Source organism: Cyanistes caeruleus, chromosome 21, assembly GCF_971803275.1.
Source record: "Cyanistes caeruleus chromosome 21, bCyaCae1.hap1.1, whole genome shotgun sequence".
Classification (NCBI taxonomy): Eukaryota; Metazoa; Chordata; class Aves; order Passeriformes; family Paridae; genus Cyanistes; species Cyanistes caeruleus.
The window spans coordinates 4279573-4295553 of NC_141721.1; the positions used below are offsets into that span (position 1 = coordinate 4279573).

The 15981-nt window shown below is 49.4% G+C and overlaps 1 long non-coding RNA gene across 1 annotated transcript; it reads right to left on the reverse strand.

The window, feature by feature from the left end:
* Window positions 1-4466: 4466 nt before the first annotated feature.
* Window positions 4467-8699, reverse strand: LOC147649613 (uncharacterized). The gene is made up of 2 exons (XR_015278475.1): window positions 8534-8699; window positions 4467-8342 (listed from the first exon to the last, which is right to left on the reverse strand). It is a non-coding gene; the product is annotated as an uncharacterized LOC147649613 (long non-coding RNA).
* Between the last annotated feature and the right edge of the window lie 7282 nt (window positions 8700-15981).

Genomic DNA, 15981 nt, shown 5'->3' on the forward strand with positions numbered 1-15981 from the left:
GTGGCAAGCAGAGAAACCATTCATCAGCAGAAGCAGTTAAAACAAATACCCCGAGCTGCTTGGACTGAACACAGGCAGCAGAGGTGGGTTCAAAGCTGCTGCTCTGGTTTGAAGTTGGCTTTTCCTCGAGGGGTCAGCAGGCAATGGAATGAAGATAACAACATCTCAGTGCTGGGAGTGTGTGTCCAGTGGGACTCAGTCAGGGAAAAGAGGAGAAAAGAGGGGAAGAGAGGAGCAGAGACAGAGGAGAGGAGAGGAGAGGAGAGGAGAGGAGAGGAGAGGAGAGGAGAGGAGAGGAGAGGAGAGGAGAGGAGAGGAGAGGAGAGGAGAGGAGAGGAGAGGAGAGGAGAGGAGAGGAGAGGAGAAGAGAAAGATCCATCTGCTCACACTCTCTGCATGCTCTGGAGAGAAAAGTGTGCACTTTGATTCATGTGCTCAGCTGCTGGTGCCCATTTTAGAGAAGAGACATCACTCTCCTGTCTCTGCTAGCAGGGCCAGCGCTGCTTTTGAGACTCCCAAGGTGACTTGAGCAGGGTAAACACGAAGTCTGTGTTTAGCCTGATAACTCCCATCCACCTGGGAGAAGAGATGGATTGGAGCAAAGGCACAAGAAGATGCCACAGATGGAAATTCCTGCTATTCCTTTATAAACCAGGTCCTGCAGCACAAACAGATGGTGTGACAGAGCACTGTGAGACAAAAAGGGAGAGATCTGGAGAGACTCAGCCAGTGGTGAGCAGTGGGAGGGCAGCTGGACACCGTGTCCCTGTGCTGCATGGCTTGTCCCTGGCAGAGGCAGCTCTGTGTGTGGTGCACATCCAGCCCAACAGCCCGGCCTGGCTGCTCTCCCTGGCCGTGCTGCTGGCCTTCCCAACATCCCTGTGAGGCCAGACTTCCTGTTCTGTGTGCTTTTTTGGCAGGTGTAGGGAGGATGGGTCATTCTGGGTTGAGCTCCTGTCAGTGAAGTGAGGAACAGGCTCGGCCTGAGCAGAGATCAGCAGAAATCTCCGAGCTGGCGTTGCCACAGTGGGGTAAATCAGCTGCCTTGTGGAAAGATGAGCTGAACTCCAGCACTTGCCATGTTCTGCACAGCTATGGGGTGTCTGGAGCTCGGGTTTGACCTTTCAAATCCCATTAAAATTCACCTGGACCATGCTGGAAACCTCATCCCAACAGCCACCTCCGAGCCCCCAGCAGCAGGGGGCAGTTTCATTTAAAACTTCCTCCAGGTGAAGATTACAAACAGCCACATAATGAAAACGAGGGGAAAAAAAAGCACCATAGAGACTTTTCCCCCTTGATTTTTGACCTAGCAGCCTCCCAGTTCTGAAATATTATCTAAACACTGAAATTTGGGGAAAATTACATCAGATGAAGGCTTTTTGAATCCACACTGATTTCCCCAAATTATTCTTCTCAAAGTGGGGTAGAAAAGAAACATCAGGGGGAAAAAAAAAATCAAAACCTCTGATATTTGAGAAGAGAGACATTTCATCAGTTTGTAACTTCTTTAAAAAAAACACACTCAGATCTTGAAATACATCACTGAAAAATAATAATTCATTTAATTCTGGGTCAAAGAAATGCAAAAAGTGCAGGGGCAAAGTGGTTGAATTTTATTAGGGGAAAAAAATCTGAGTCCAGCTCCATGAATTTGCCTCTGAAATCACTTCTTTTTCCTCAGCTTGGAGCATCCTTGGCTCGTGCTGTGCCAGCGAGGTGACACAGCCCCAGGTGAGGCTGTCAGAGAGCTGGAATGGGCAGTTTGATTTACAGAAATAGCTTCAAATCAATTGTTCTGCTCCTCAGCTAATTCCTGATTGCGGCGTGGCTCGGCTCGGGAAAGGCCGGGATGCGTGATGAATTCCAGTAATCACACTGCAGCTGGCAGGACCAGCAAAGTGTCACCCACAGTGACACTGGCCACCAGATATCAGCTCCCATTTAATGTTTCCAGAGTCTGGAACATCTCCTTGGTGGCCAAAACCACATCTCCTGGCCCCAGGCACGCAGAGCCGGATCCGTTTCCGCAGCACTTTGGAAGAAAAGATCAATTTCCAAGTGATGTTGTATCCTGGGAAGCAGCCAAGAGGCTTCTTCTAACTGTGATTGTGCTTGACACTCATAATGAAACAAAATTCAGATCACTGCAATAAATTTCCAAACTGTGAGCCTTAAAAAAAAAAAAAAAAGAAAGAAAAAAAAAAAGCTTAGCATTTCCCACAAGGCCCCACAAATTCAATCTGCATAAGCTCCAAAATAAGTGTATTTTCTACCTTAAACTAATACTTGGCAGCAACTTCCAATTGGCTCATTTAATTAAGTTGGTGTGCAGATCCCATTTTAATGTATTTAGTGCCACTAAAATGACAGGCATACTGATCAAGGGGATTGTATTTTATTATTTTTATGTTTTCTTTTTAATTTAGGCTCAGATTTCTTCTCCTCCTCACAGGGTTTGCTCCTCCACGTGCACATCTTCGGGATGTTATGCAGCACAGCACCCAAAACCAGCCCTGAAGAGAGAAGGGAGCAGGGCATGAAATGAGGGAGTGAAATTAATGCAAATTAACTAGGGCACAAGGATGTGCTGGATCAAGGAGGAGTGACATGGGATGACACCTCCTTAATCCCAGAATCATGGAATCATGGATGGCTTGGGGTGGAAGGGAATTTGAAGCTCATCCCTTCTCCATGGGGGGATCCCCTCTTGTCTCTTGTCATCAAACTGATGGAGTGGCTGCCTGGAACAGAGGCTAGACAAGATTCAGAGAATAAAAGTGGGTATTTATTAAATAATATTTATTAAAGACCTTCAATAGATACACCCAGGGCAGTCAGAAGCCTCTGAGAGGGGCTACACCCAAAGCAGATGATGGTCACCAGCTTTTCCCACAATTGGAGTTTGATCCATTTACATATCAGGGGTTAATTCTCCAATTACAGCTGCAGGTAATGAAGTCATTTACTGCAGGTTTCCTTCCCCTCAATTCTTTTTGTTTACATCTCTTGGGGTCTGAGACAAAAAGGTGTCCTTGAGTTTCAGGCCCAGAGGAATTGTTTTGTCTGAATAAAACAGGAGAACAGCAGCTGACAGGTTATGGAGTTTTAGTGTTATACGCTAAAGCAGGATCTGAAATATATAAAAGCTAAATCCTGAGGCATCACAGGGACACTTTCCTTATCCCAGGTTGTTCCAAACCCCATCCAACCTGGCCTTGGACACTTCCAGGGATGGGGGAGCCTCTGTGCCGGGGTCTCCCCATGAATCTCCTCTTGTGCCCAGCAGGAAATTAGAGCATTCAGTGGCTTCTTGCACAGTTTTGAGAGTATTGGTGAAAAGTGAGACAGTTCCCCAAGGCTGGGGGCAGGCAGGAGGCTTTTCCCAAAGGAAAGGAGGCATTTCAATCCACTTTGTGTACACGTGGCTCTGCCTGACTGGGCAGATTTACAGCTCAGACACTGCTTAAATCCTCAGCACCGGGCTTGGGGAGAAATCACCTGAGTGAACTTGCAGCTGCTGGCTCCAGAGAGGAGAGGATTGCACAAAGTGCTCCTGAGTGCCTGAGATGGTTGTGATGGTGCTGCTGTAACTCATCCTGCACAGCTCCTCCCTGGCACTGGTAAAAGGGGGCTGTTGTGGGTAATTGCGGTTATCAGTAATTGGGGAGAGAATTCCATGGCAGCCTCTGGGATCTGCTGATGGAGCTTTTCCTGGCTCCAGCAACCCTGGTCTGATCTCACAAATACAAAGGTATTTTTATAAAAATGGGTCCTATCTGAGAGGAGAAATAGATGTGTTATGTTACCAGTTCTTCTGCTCATACTTTATGTTGGAGCATCTTTTGATTTTCCTGTGATTACCCGAACCAATTTTCAGTTATTTTCCCCTACCCGTGGTCCATTTGCTTCAATCCTCTGTCCTTACACAGAGGAGATTTTTTCCCTTTCTTTGCTTTAAGCCTTGAAGTTAATTCCTCCCTCTCTCTCCCTGTGAGGATTTTCTCCATGAAGCTTTTGTGAACGTGACAATTTCATCTTTTCCGAGCACCACTTTGACATCACCTGAACCACAAAACCCTCAGCTGCCCTTGCCAGTCCTGCTCTCCCTCAAATCCTGCCCAAGGTAGCGAATTACCCATGGCCCAGAAAGCCACAAAGACTTAGGACTGGGCTCAAATCATGTTTCTGCTTGATGGATCCTTCCTTAAACCCCCAAAAACTCACGGTGCTCATGGCTGGTAGAACGGAAAGGATCTCACGGTTTATATTCTGCTTTCATTTGCAAGTGGCTTATAAAAGATTAATAAATGATTAATAGGCATTAAAGACACGAAGAGTGTAATTTAGCAGGTGATTATAAGCATGTCAGGAGAAGGTATTACAGAATATTATGAGCAACCTATTGACTGTTTGGGCTTTCCAGTAATCTGTAAGCATTGATTAGTCATTCATTAAAACACCGATTAATAATTTCCAAACATTCTTTTTCATTTTTTGTGATTGCTTGACAGAAAAGACAACCAGAAATGTGAACATAGTGCTAGGAGATTTTAGATTTTAGAGCCAGAGGTGCCAAAATTCAGCCCTGATCCTTCCAGGAGAGCCCTCCCTGTTCTCCAGGACAGCAGGAAGTTACACCAGGGCAGAACCAGGATCCCCACGGAGCTGCTGCTGGTTCCACCTGGACAGCAGGAGGTGACTCTCAGTCTGGTTTGCACTTTCCAGAGCAATTTTATATTGAGAATAAAGAAATAACATTTTTTTTCCCCCTTATGATCCTAGTCTTGTCCAGCTCTTGAGCTGTGAGTGGAGTCAGTGTTACCTGTGAACCCTCAGAGACAGAGGAAACATTTTCCAGGAGCAGTTTCCTCGTCCCTGTCCCATCTTATTGTCAAGTTTGTCCACTGGGGTTATTTGAGAGCAGTCAGGAGCTGCATTTAATGAATCCCTCCCAACTCACATGTGGTTTTTTTTTTAAAATGTGCATTTTAAAAACTGATTTGGTCGTGTGGGATGCTTTTCTTTTTTTTTTTTTTCTTCTTCTCTTGGTCTGACTTTGCATTTCTTTTCTAAAAGAGGGAAACACAAATGCAGAAATGAGTGGTTTCTTTGCTGTCCTTGAGGGAACAAATCAGAATCACACAGATTTGGGTGACAATCTCTCTCTGACACTGTCCCAGCCCCAGTGTGGGGTCTGTTCCCCCCTGGACCTGCTCTCACCCCAGTCCCTGGTTTTTATTCTGCATTCTGGGTGAGGCAGTGCCCCTCTCAACCTGCTGAGAGCTCATGTGCTGCCTTCCCTCACCTCTCCTCAGGACCTGAACCCTCCACCTGGAGCACATTTCCCACCCCAGAGAGCTCAGTCTGGTAAGGGGACACAAGGGGACACAAGGGGACACAGGGCCCTGCATGGGACACAGCCACCCCAGGATTCCTGGGATACTCCTGCTTTGACACTGGCAGTGTTTCCAGGTGCTGCAGCAGCAGGGATTTTTAAGGAGGGATCTGGATATGTGCACAGGATTAGCACAGGAGAAACTTTTCTCCCCGTGGTCTCTCCTGGATCCTGCCTGAAGGGAACCTGGCAGCCACGTGCTCCCCTTCCAGCCTGCATTTTGAGTGCTTTTCCCTGTTTGGGCTTGCGTGGGCCAATTACCAGCTCCATCCCCATGGAATGCTGCCCCTTTACATTCCCACTTAATCGATTTGGATAAAATCTCCCTGAAAATCCTGTCTCTTTTCTTGCTTTTTTTTTTTCCCCCCCTAATGCAGCCTGCTCTAATACCTCACCAATCCTCCTTCAGATCCCTGTGTAGCCCATTAGTGTGTTTGCACTGTAAGATTTCCTTCCTTTCCCAGAATGCAGGAGAAATAATTTCACGGTGTTTTTCCATCTCGGAGTCTTGACAGAGATGTTGCTGAAAGGGGCTCTCTGTTCCTGCTTGTACCTCTTCACACTTGAGCTCACACTCTTGTTACTCAGCACTTAACAGCTCCCCCCCTTCTCGGGATGGGTGCTAATTGCCTAAAATTAATCGCAGAGAAATGAAATATCCTTCACACCCCATATCCATTCCCCCATCCCAACTTCTCAACCTGCTGGTGTTCCAATTAATACAGTTCAGCGCTCTGAATGGCTCCACATCACTCCTGACCCCCTCTACAGGTTTCCAGGCTCTCAGAGAGATGTTTTAGCAGCTCCCTGATGGTTTTGTTTATTTAATATTTGCTAAATGCTGCCACTTCTTGCAGGTCTTGGGGTGAAGTGGTTTGATCCTCGCTCCTCTGTTCTGGATTCTCCTCTTCAGGGCTGGGCTAGTCGCTCTTTTTGGAGGCCAGCCCCCATCCTCCTGCAGTTTCCAGGACATTCCCTATCAGGAAACCTGTTCTGAAGCACAATCCAAATTTGAAGCCTCTCCTGTAATTTCCTGGCTGTTCTTACCAGGTGCTGCAGGTGCTCCAGAGACGTGGCTGGAGCTGAGCTGCTGGTCTGGCCTGGGTGGCTGGAAAAGCTCGGAGGGAACATCACAAGAAGAAAAATCTTCCTGGCTCTTGATTCTCCATACCTGGTGGGGACTGTGGGGTTTGTCACCACCCCTTTGGCTCATACCTGATCTCCCTTTGCAGCCCTTATCCCCCCCAGCCATCACTGTGAGCCTCTCCAGGATGTTTTTGAGGGTGAACTCTGGCTGGGTGAGCTCTGCATCTCAATTTCTCCCTCTCCCCCAGAAGGGCTGTAAGGAAATAATCTGTGTGCCAAATGTGATCGTGGGAGAAGGCAGCGTTAGCTGCACTGAGAGATCTTTACTGAGGGCAGTAAAGAACCAGAACCAAAGATGATTTCTTGTCCTGACCCAGATTCCTCTGGGAAGCATGTGCACACCTCATAGATTTTCAGTTCCCAACATTAAACAGGCTAAAGAGCAGCGAGGATATGTCCAGTGCAGAGGATCAGCCACGGATCAGCCATGCCCTGTGTTTAGAGTCAGACTGGAGAGCAACACCACCCAAAGCATCCCTCACAGTTCTGTGCTGTCCCCAGAACTCAGAACTCTGTGCCAGCAGAACTCTTCTGAGAGACAGGAATCCTCCTCTGGTGCCCCAATAGAACAGGGGAGATATGTGGGAGTGTGCCCCAATTCTCTGCACAGCCCAGCTCTCTTCAGGCTCACCAAAAGCAGATCTCACCTTTTTCCATCCTTATTCCAGGTGGTTGATCCTGCAGGGAGGCCCATTCCTCACGCAGATGATGGCACCGTCAGCTGTGCCCCCGAGTGCTCCCTCTCCCGTATTTCACTCCTTTTGTTCGCCTGGCCTGCACTGGGAGGAGTTGCTCTCTAAGCCATGCTGCTGGGAAACCTTTTTTTTGCCTCTGTTGTGCAGTCAATAATCTAGTAAAATCAGAACTATCCATTTGCCTTGTTCCTATCAATCCAACTCTGTGCTGTTATTGAATCTCTCCGTCCAGCTCGCTGCTGGCTTTGATCTTTGTCGCCGTGGCATCTGACTGTCACACAAATATATATGGAGGACGTGGTCTCCTTGGCTTGGGAGATTTATCTCTCTCTGTTGGGCTGGTCAGTAGAGGAGGGGAAAAAAAGAGACAGCAGCAAGGAGAGAGACAGATGGTGTGAGATCCAGAGAAACTGGAAAGGCAGCTCGAGGACTGAAAGGGGAGGAAAGGAGGAGGAGTGAGGGAGGGAAGCAGCTGGAGAAAAGCCTCTCTCGGGACTGCTGGGCTTGGAGAGAGGCAGAAAGGCTGATGGAATGCCCTGCTCAGGGTTGGGAACTGCATGGACACAGCGTGGTGGTGAGGAGAGCCCTGCCCTACCCTGAAGAGCTCGTTTGGAGGAGGGAGGATGAGAGGAATTCCAGACACCAGCAGAAATGTCTGAGGGGGCTGCTAATGAGATCGCACGGGGTCACAGAAAGTGCGAGTGGTTTAAGGCAGCGGCTCCTGCCTGGGAAGCTGTTTAATCAAAAATATTGTATCTTGTCAGGAGCCAGGGAAGCAGAGTTAAAATAGGCCCGTTCTGATGTAAATCCCTTGGCAGCCTGCTGGGAGACGACAGGCCTGAGCCAGGCCGGGCCGCGGCTGCCGCTGTGCTCGCTGACAAACACCAGGCACTACCATCATCTGTCTCCAGGGCAGCTGCTCACTGCTCCTCATCCTCATCCTCATCCTCATCCTCATCCTCATCCTCATTCTCACCCTCATCCTCACCCTCATCCTCACCCTCATCCTCACCCTCATCCTCATCCTCATCCTCATCCTCACCCTCACCCTCATCCTCATCCTCATCCTCATCTTCATCCTCATCCTCATCCTCATCCTCATCCTCATCTTCATCCTCATCCTCCTCATCCTCATCCTCACCCTCATCCTCACCCTCATCCTCATCCTCATCCTCATCCTCCTCGTCCTCATCCTCACCCTCATCCTCACCCTCATCCTCATCCTCATCCTCATCCTCATCCTCATCCTCATCCTCATCCTCATCCTCATCCTCATCCTCATCCTCATCCTCACCCTCACCCTCATCCTCATCCTCATCCTCATCCTCATCCTCATCCTCATCCTATCCTCATCCTCATCCTCCTCATCCTCATCCTCATCCTCACCCTCCCCACAGCCCTGTTCCCTGTCCTGGGCTCCTCCATCCCCTTGCCAGGCCGGCACTGAAGGGCCTGTTTGTCTCTCCTAGCCCGGCCGTGTGGGATGTCCGAGGGCAGGATTTGCTCCATGCCCGGCCGTGTGGGATGTCCGAGGGCAGGATTTGCTCCATGCCCGGGCGTGTGGGATGTCCGAGGGCAGGATTCGCTCCAAGCCCGGCCATGTGGGATCTCTGAGGGCAGGATTTGCTCCAAGCCCGGCCATGTGGGATCTCTGAGGGCAGGATTTGCTCCATGCCCGGCCGTGTGGGATGTCCGAGGGCAGGATTCCCTCCCAGCCCGGCCGTGTGGGATGTCCGAGGGCAGGATTCGCTCCCAGCCCGGGCGTGTGGGATCTCTGAGGGCAGGATTTGCTCCAAGCCCGGCCGTGTGGGATCTCTGAGGGCAGGATTTGCTCCAAGCCCGGCCGTGTGGGATGTCCGAGGGCAGGATTCGCTCCCAGCCCGGCCGTGTGGGATCTCTGAGGGCAGGATTCGCTCCCAGCCCGGGCGTGTGGGATCTCTGAGGGCAGGATTCGCTCCAAGCCCGGCCGTGTGGGATGTCCGAGGGCAGGATGCCCTCCCAGCCCTGCTGGGTGAGGGGGAGGCTCTGCTAAGGCAGCTCCTGCCATCCCAGGGGGATTTGTCCTGCCGTGCTATCAGCAGCCCTGTTCTGCAGGCAGGCCTTGAACCCAGGGCTTTATATCCCACAGGAGAAGCTCAGCCTCCTCTGGATTATTGCTGCTCTCTCGCCTCTCAGCATCTTTTGCTTCTGACATGCTCTTACACTTCTTTTCTTCCTTTAATTTGGGAAAATACTCAGGAACAGGTTTCCTTTCCCTTTCCAAATCACTGAAGACTTGTTAGGTAATCTGTGGGTCAGGGATTTTTTTAGGTTTAAGCTTTTTTTTTAAGTCTGTCACTTCTCAGGCCCTGCCATCCTATGGAAAAGCAGCATGAACACAATTAGCAGCCACATCTCAGCCTTTGTCACCTGTGCCAAGTCCCCGTGCTTGGCTGAGCTGCTGAGATAAGGTGTTGGCAGCTGAGGTGGTGAGATTCAGCCTCTAAGAAATCTCAGAGCATCCACAGCGGGGATGAGAGACAGCAGCATGAGAAGGATGGAAATGACAGGGAAACCCAGGCAGCCCAAGCTGCAGCGCTTTTTATCCAGTTCCAGCTTCCAAAACTGTTCTAACAGCAGAATTTCCAGACCACTCCTGATCTTTTTACAGCCCCTGTAAAAGACAGAGCTCCAGTCCTGGTGGCTTTTTATCAGACCAGTTTGGGGAGAGGGTACCAAAGTTTTCTCAGCAGATGCCAAGAACCTTCTAATAAAAATTCACATCCAGATCTTGTCCAGCTGAATTCCCACTAATCCAAGCAGAGGTTTCACATCAGTTGTGATAGTTCCTGGCCCAAGTCTGCTCCCAGGAAGAGCAGAGGGTGGATTTTGCCTCTGCCAGCAAGGAAAAGGTTAATCCAGGCAGCAGGTTGTGAGCAGCTGGGAAGGATCAAGGAAAAGCTCTTTAGTAGAGGGCAGTTAGAGAAGGAAGCTGAGGAGCTTTTTCTTTTTTTTTCCAAAGGATATAGCTTTGGGAAGTTTAGGAAATTAGGCAGGACAGGTTTCCAGAAACAAATTCTCAGCAGGGAGAATACTGAACTAGGTTCTGAGGCAATGCCAATGCCAGAGTGAGCAGAGGAGCTAAACTTGCATACAAATTCTGTGCGTGCCTTTCATTCCCTATCCGTGTCTCTGCCCCTGCCTGCCAATCGCGCTCCCAGTTAATAACTTGATCTGTGAGATGAGTGGTAGGAGGGAGGGAGCAGGGCACTGAGCTGGCAGAAAAGATCTCCATCATCTTCAACAGAGCCTTGGAGGACTCACGAGGCAGAAAATGATCAGAAGGGATCTGGGGATTAGAGAGGGGAAAAGTTGAGCTGTGCTGTGGCTGCAGAGCCAGGCTGAGGGCACTGCAGGCACAGGGTCACGCTCCCTTCCTCTGGGACACAGCTGGGACACTGCTCTCAGCCCCGCTCACCTCCTCAGGACAGGGCTGCTGACAAACCTGGGAAGTTCAGCAACGTTGTTGGAGCTACAGGCAGTTCAAAGGGTCTGATTAACGAGGAGAGAATCGAAACATCTAATTATGTACAGCTTGGCAAAGTAACAACTACAAGGGACAGGATAAGTGTCTGCATATTGAGAGAGGATAAATACCACAGATGGGTAATATTAATGTGCAGTGACTCAAGGGAAAGTCTTAATAAGAGGAGAAGTCTCTGTGGTTATCAGAAAATATTCTTACATCTGGTGCATTAGGCAGCAGTGTAGTTTACTGTGGAGAGGGGTGAAATCAGCTGGGGATTGTAGATCTGGGGAAGCTGCAGCAGTGCAAAATATAACGAGGGAAACCATCCTGTGGTGGGCTGCAGAAGAACAAGGGCTGTGCATGTTCTCCTCCATTAATGTGTCAGTGTGAATCTTTTGCCACTTAGGTTCAATTTCAGTAACACATCTGTGTGACAGGGGACTTGGCTTCATGTCAGATTTCCACTGGATGTCAAACAATTCCATGGATTTATGCCAGTCAAGTATTTGTTCCTGTTCCTTCAACTTTCCCTCCAGCCCCCGAGTGGATCCATCATTAAATCACTCTGTGTTCTGCCAAGCTGGGAAGCTCAATGGAAGCCCAAACCTTGACGCAGTGACACGAGTTTAATGAATCCCAGGGCTGGAAATAGCTCAGGCTGTTCTCCAAAGGTCTGGGCTCCCAAGGGATGGAAAAAACCTTCAAAGGGGACTCACATTCCCCTTGTCTCGTGGGCTCCTGGCCCAGCCACACGTAATTACAGCCAGTTTGTGAGCATGGCCAGAGCATTGTGAGGTGGGGCTAGCAGAAGGGCCAGGCCCTCTCTGTGCTGAGCTCTGTGATCCTTTAACAGCCTCTGTTATTCCCATAAATATCCCTGGGATATTACAGCTCCTGCTGTAGCACGTTGTGCCCTTGAAGGTGGGAGCCTCAGCGCTGGCTAAGATGGCATCTGTCACACTTAGGAAGAGAAAGAATAAAATAAAATAAAAATTTAAAAATAAATAATAACATCATAAAAGAATAATAGCACAATAAAATATTAAAATAACAAAATAATAAAGGGGCAACCCTGTGGTGTCTTTCCAGCTCCCTTAAAGGCAGCTTGGCAGCTGTGTGGATCACAGCCATGTGAGAGGCATGCGCTCCACGGAGCAGAGCAGGGCTGCACACCAGAATTAGCACCAGCTGCTATCAAAGGCTCTGAACTCCAGGCTTTTATCTGCTTTGCATGGGAATTGGCAGCAGTGAATTCGGGTTTCCAGCCCTCAGTTTCAGTGTGAGGAGGCTGTGGCACGTTTTAAATTAATGGAGGGGTGTGGGGGGGATCAAATTAGGGCTTTATCAGCATAAAAGAACTTGAAATACAAAGTTAAACTCAAAGACTAAAGGGCTGCTTCTAATTCATCGAATATCCCCACTGCTCACAGTCCCTAATGAAAACATGTGTAACAAGCCTGCAGGGTTAATTTTACAGGGGAAAAAAATTCCAATAAAGCTCCATGAGATTTTCACGTTAAATTAATGTAACGGATGCTTAAAAGCCTTTCTAATTAGGCATTGTTATTAACAGGAATGTCAGGTGAATGAAATCAACCCTTGAGCTGACATTTCACTCCCGCGAACTTCCAAGTTGGTGTTTAATCCCTGGCACGTGGCAGCTGCATTACAGCGTGGTTGTGGCTTTTCCAGACATGTTCCTGAGCCACTCCAGCATTTCCCGAGTGAGGATTTTGCCAAGCCAACCCTCCCTGCCACAAATCATTCGCTGCTCTGTCAACCTGTTGGGAGGAAAATGATGTAAATAAAGTGACCGAGAGAAAAAGAGGGAGGGAAACAAAAACCAAACAGGGAGAGAAGTGGTGACTTTGGGAGCTGAGATGAGCAGCTGTGTGATTCTTTTTCTGGAGACGTGTCCTCGAGGGACTGCCACAAAACGTCAGCTGTGCTGCCTTGTGGTGGGTGGAATCTGTCTGGCTTCAGCTGGATGCGTCTTCCAGAGGAAGCAGCATAAACGCGGATCAACGCGCTTCCACAGGAGCTGGGGCTTCTCTGGGAGCAGCACGCACCCACACGGGTGTCACAGGGATGCAGAGGCAAAATTGCCACCCTCCTGTGCCACTGCAGCTGCTGGAATGATCAATCTGGCAGCCACGAGTCTTTCAGGCGTGGGAAGTCCTGTTTGCTTCGGTGTCCAGAGACCTCCTGGCACTGCAGGCAAAGAGCCAAACTTGATTGGGAAGGATTAGGATGAAGGGAAGAAGGGCACTTTTATTTCATTAGGAAGGGAAGCTGTGGCAAACAGCTCAACTCAAATTTTCCCTCCCTCCTGGTGTCGCTGGTGGAACCAGGAGTCTGCTCAGGCCCTGACCTCATGTCTGGTTCACAGGGTTGTTCCTCCTCTCGGGCCTCTGGATGTGGTCAGGGAGAGCTGGAGGTGTCCTCAGGTCAGTGGGACACCTGCTCCACACATCCCTGCTTGGTCAGACATACACAAAGCTCACCCAGACTCCTCCCAGCCAGTTCTGGCAGCAGATGAGGATTCCTGAACAGGTTTCTGTCCTTTCTCCCCAGCTCTGCACATCCAGTGAGAGATCCCAGCAGGTTCCCATTCCTGTGTCTCAGCTGCAGCCACGCTGTGCTTGTGCCCTTCCTCCAGCTCTCCCCACACAGCAGCTGGGTACAGGTGATGCTTTACTCAACCCTCTTTGGCCTTGGGAATCTCAGACTGGCAGCAGAAATCTTTGAGATTTCACTGCCTTTTCCACCTTCCCATTTTTGCAGGCTGCCCACAGTGGTCAGCTTCTTCTTGTCTCTCTTCATTACTGTTTCACCACCACCAGAGCCATCCCAATATTTTTGTTCCAGCTCACTTGTGGCCCTTACCTTTTGGAGATGTGTTTCTACGTTTCCCACAAGCCTTCCCCACCCCCCCCACCCCTCTCCCAGTACTCGTTTGCAGCTAAAAATTCTCTCCTTCTCCCAGTACTTCTTTGGAGCTAAAAATTCTCTGAGGAACAAAATAACAGTTGTTTCTGCTCAGTGTTTTTGGGCCTTAATTTCTTTCCTCATCAGAATCCTTTTAATTAATGCCTATAGGAATTTAATCTGTCTGCCTTGTTGATATTTCTGGCTGTCAGGTGCTGAAAGAAATGTTCAGAATCTTATCGGTGCACAAACATGCATTTCAGCTGCTCTTTGCTCCTGTGTTTGCCTAATGGCTTCTTTTAAGATCTCAGCCCTTATTTCTTATCTCTTCCCATAGCCAGCTCTCTGGCAAATTAAGGAATGCTGGGACAGGCCCCTTCCATTTCCTTTGGCTTGAGTTATGGATAAATTAAGCTGAGTGAAGAGCACACCCTGCTCCTGGAGCCTCTTCAGTCTTATTCCCAGGGGAGCTGCTCGTCCGTGGGTCAGCTCTCACACCAAGCTGTTGTGTCACCAGAGGATTTCTGCTGACAATTTCAAATTTGAGGATTTCAAATTCCTGCAGGAACATCTGCATCCTCCCAGGATGCTGGTGCCCATCAGCAGGAGCAGAGTTGGGTTGGGAGGATTCCATGTGTTTTCACGGGAGTTGGGAGAGGAGAAAGCATGGATATGAATTACTGGTTTGTTCCTGGACAAAGCTGGAGCACGTTGGCAGGGAGGGGAGGGAGGCACCAAAGCCTGATGAATTTTGCAGAGGAAGGAGACAGATAAATCTGCTCTCACAGAGGAAAACTCTGTATCACTTGTTCCTCTCTTGTTGCCTCTCCCATCCCCTTTTCCTTCCCTGTGCACACCTCAGGGTCCTTTGGCACCTTCTCCCAGCCCTTTCCAGCCTGCTGATCCCATTACACCATTTCTTCTTCTCTCTGCCAGTCTCCTCTCAGCTCTGCTCCAGGGAACTGCTGAGCCTGAGCGAGGAGCGTGGAAGTGCCAGTGCTGGGTGATTTGGCGTTGGTCAGGATTTTGTCACACTGTGGGACTTGTGAACAGCATCCCTGTCCATGTGCACTCCTCCCACAGGGAGCTGGGGGGATCTAGGGATCTCTGAGCTGGTTTTGGCTTATCCTGGTGCTCCTGGTGGGCTGGCTAAGAGGAATGTCAATGAATGTTGCAGCTCTCTCTCCAGGTACACACTGATTTACACCAGCTGATGATGTGGCCTGTGACTCCCACATCTTCACTCAGCCATTAGCACTGGAAAAGGCCTATTAATTTGGATATACTCCCCCTGGGGTACAAAGGGAGAAGAATTCCCTGCCTAGTCCTGTCTACTTATTTTTCTCATTTCATTTTTTGATGAGGTCTGCATGAGGAAACTCTCCTCAGAGCCAGCTGCCTGCTTGCTATGCGCAAGGTTTTGCTCACAATCCGATTGCTTTCCCCACTGAAGGGCTCACACCTAATAAAGTTCATGGCCATTTTTAAACACAGTTTTGGAATAAGATACTGCTCTGTGCTGGGTCTAAAGGAAATTCAAGGCAAACATTTTACAGATCATCAACACTGAAAATCTCCCCTGAGTAAGAAATAGTATTAGTTCCCCAAGTGGCCTCCTGCTCATGACTAACCATGGGTACACTGTTAAATCTCTTCCTGAGAGAGTCTTCCAGATGGAGAGTTGGGAAGATTTCTCCTCCCAGCTTCACAGGGGGTGTCAGGACAGCAAAAACTGGGCTGAATTCAGACACATCCAGCAAGGGGCACAGCCTGAGCGTGCTGAACTTGGGCTGTGCTGCCACTGGTGGTGCTGCTCACAGCTGCTGCAGGTGTGTGCAGGTGAGAAGCTCAGAGAGAGGGGAGATGGTTCCTGGGAGATCAACCAGATATCCAAAGGCAGCAGGGAGGATTCTGAGCCCCACGAACTCCCTCAGGATCAGCAGAGTCTGTTCCAGCCAGGCTGTTGCTTTTTGTGGAAGTTCTGACCTGTGGCAAAGGGGCATCTGGTGTTTTTAGAGCAGAGGAACCTGCAAGCAAAGGGGACAGACAATAAGTGACCTCAGCTTTCATTCACTTGCAGCCTGATGCTCGAATTCCCAGCGCAAATGTTTGTGTGCTCCAAAGCAGATCTAATAAAAACCCACCTTGTCCAGCCTTATCCAGAGGGGCTCTCAGAGAAGGGAGTCCTTTGGCACGAGGAGCAGCACACAGGCTGCCAGGTAACCCCTGCAGCAGCTCAGGACTGAGCTGAGTCCATTTCCTAAGGCTTTGATCCACTTTTGGAGTCTTTGGCTTTGCTGGGAGCT